The sequence below is a fragment of the Netta rufina genome (genome assembly GCF_964035555.1).
Source record: "Netta rufina genome assembly, chromosome: 3".
Taxonomy (NCBI): domain Eukaryota; kingdom Metazoa; phylum Chordata; class Aves; order Anseriformes; family Anatidae; genus Netta; species Netta rufina.
In genome coordinates, this window is record NC_140125.1 from 55884631 (window position 1) to 55888011 (window position 3381).

Sequence of the window (3381 nt, forward strand, 5' to 3'; positions counted from 1 at the left end):
CTGCCGGACGCGCATGTGCTGCCTCGGCGCCCCCGTTGGCCGTGGCGCTCACGGAGAAGCGGGGCTGCGCATGCGCCGTGCGGCGGAGGGGGCCGGTGGCGGCGGGTGTTGCGAGTGCGCATGCGCGGGGTGGGGGGGGGATCAGGGGCTGGGGGGGGGCTCGTAGGCGCGTGCTGGGGGCGTGTTGCGCCTGTGCTTCATCTGCTTCGAGGAGGTGTTGGGTTAAAAGTTCTTTAGCTTCTATAATGTGCCTCGTTATTAAAGCAGTGTACATAAATTAAGGAACCACAGACTGGTTTGGGTTGGAAGGCACCTTACAGCCCACCCAGTCCCACCCCCTGCCATGGCAGGGACATCTCCCGCCAGCCCAGGCTGCCCACAGCCCCATCCAGCCTGGCCTTGAGCACCTCCAGGGATGGGGCATCCACAGCCTCTCTGGGCAGCCTGTGCCAGGGCCTCGCCACCGAGTGAAGAATTTCTTTCTAACATCTAATCTAAGCCTATGCTCGTTCAGTTTAAGGTCATTCCCCCATCCTATCACCACACACCCAGCCAAGGAGTCCTTCTCCATCTTCCTGTAGGCCACCTTTAGGCGCTGGAAGGCTGCAGTAAGGTCTCCCCGGAGCCTTCTCCAGGCTGAACAACACCAGCTCCCTCAGCCTGCCTTCGTAGGAGAGGTGCTCCAGCCCTATGATCATTTTTGTGGCCCTTCTCTGGACTCGCTCCAAGTAATTACTGTTGCTTCAACAGGTAATTGCTGAGAATATGTTTCTAGAAAGCTAAGCAGTTATTAAGAAGCCACAATTAATCATGGATATTGTTAGATAGATGTAAGAAAATGCAGACATTAAAGGAGTACCAAAAAGTAATCCCTCGCTTAATGTAAATGGGCATTAGACATAGTTTCTGCCATCAACAGCATGTTCTACTTAAGAATCACCTAAGTTGGAAAAGACATTAAAGATCACCAAGTCCAACCATGAACCTGAACTATTGAGTTCCATCACTAAACCCTGTTCCTAAGCACCACATCCACACATTTCTTAAATATCTTCAGGGATGGGGACTCCACCACGTCCCTGGGCAGCCCATTCCAATGGTTAAGCATTGGAATAAATTCTTCCTAAAGTCCAATCTAAACTTCCTTTGGCACAACTTGAAGCCATTTCCTTGTGTCATACCATTTGTAAGCTCAGAAAAGAGACTGAAACCTTCCTCACTGCATACTCCTTTCAGGTAGTGGTACAGAGTCATTAAAAATGTAAGGAACATTGCAATTAGTCTAAAGAAAAGGAGCTGGACAATAAATCATTGTTTATATATACTGCAATATTGGAATAAAATGTCATGGCAATCCTAATTGAAACACTGGAATTTTGAATTTGTGAGGTATAAAGTATTTGCTTTTTTGTGTTTTAGGGAATTTGAAGTCATTATAATTGAAATAATAAAATACAAGCTCCATCTGATGGTGGAAACATGGGATTTCAAATGGCATCAGTTAAGAAAAAAGAAAATAATATAATGATGATTTTTCTACTTAAAATACAAAGAAATGTGAAATTTGAAGAAACATGGACTAGAGGAGCAACTGTAATAATGGCATGCAACGATACAGCTTCATCACCAGCTGAGGCATCCAGGCTATTTTACCTCTAAAGCAAAAAGTTGCCACTTTAGTAGTTTTTCTCAGTACCTGAAAAATGTTATGTCAGACCATTCTTTTAATAATGCATTTCATACTTGACTGTCACCTAGGCTGAGCACTTTCATCTTGCAACCTCAAGTTGACCATATCTTTCTATACTAAAATTGTTCCATCATTGATAAAGTGCTGTCTCCTTCCTGATGAGTTGCACATATGCTAATAATAGCAAGATATAATAGCTTCATAGTTAAGTAACTTAAAGAAATGTCACAATCTATGCTAATATTTTTATTTACAGAAAAAAAAAAAGGCAGAAAAGTAATTTGCTAAAATAATAATCACAGTGTATAGTGCATAGGTTTTTCAGACTCCTATAGATACTGTAATGTTTTAATTTATGGGTTGGAGAGTCAAGGTGGTCCTTGAAACTAATGAATGGAAAGTAGATGATTTAACCCCTAACCCATCACATCATCTGATTGTTTCTAGTAGATGTCTCCAACTAAAAATCTCAGATATTATGCAAGAGGAAAAGTGAGACTTCTGAGCATTCACCTATTCATTCTGCTTATTCTGGTCCTTTCATTCCTTTGCAAACTATGGAAGGCCTGCAGGAAGAACAGGTTAGATAGACAGATACCAAGAAAGGTAAAACAGGCATCTGAAGACACTCACGTTCAAGACCTGAGATCAGTTGTGCAAAGGCACTCTTAGGGGATCATGTGGATCACAATTCTTTATCATGAGTGCAGCTTCAATTAATGTTCACTTGCCAGTATTGCAAGCATTGAAACCAAAGTTACACTCATAATTGCAAAAAAAGCAAGTGTACCAGTGAAAAGTCTTTATTGTAATTGTTGAATTTCATTGTTGATTTCAGGTGTTATTTTTACAGACCTGCTGTGTTCATTCATACATATTAATTATGTACTGGTTCTGTGTTCATGTTGCTACAACTTAAAAATAATTCCTGAAAAAGAAAGCATGATACCACTGGTCTAAAATGATTGTATTGTCTGGGGTTATTGTTACTAGTTTTGAATTATGGCATCTTGTTGTAGAAAACGGGCATCACACCGTGCTCCCACAATGCCACACTCCATTTGAATTCTCAGAAAAAAAAATATCTATTTGGTAATTATTTTATATCAGCTTAAAGTAAGTAGGATGAGAAATTATAAATAGACAGAGTGCATTGAAAATGATACAAAAATGTGACACACAAAAGAGTTCAGACAGAGAAACTCTTATTTTTTACACCACTGGAAGTGTTTTCGTACCACAAAGCCTCTATTCTTCAGCTAGTTCTTGTATACAGTCTTTTCTATTGTTTGTTAAAATAAAATGTTTATTATTTCTACTGCACTACCTCATAAGGATCCTAAATAGACTTTAGGAGCCCATTGCACCAGGCACTATACAAACAACACAGTGACTGCCTTCCCTCAGAAAAAGCTCTGCCACCATATAAAATGCTGAAGAAAATAAATTAGCAAATGGCAAAAAAGTTTTGGTAAGATAACAGAAGGGAGAGAGACATTTGCATATTCACAGTAATTTTGGATGCCATGGGCTGAAAGAAAAAAACAAAACTGTCATGAAACATCTTCCATATTAACTGTGTGATCCATAAAATGGTTTCTTGCTCTTCCTTGCTTTTTGAAGGGAAAGGAATTTAGAGCACCACTTTTGATAAATACTCTGTTAAATGCAATAGTTGCATACAATGTGGA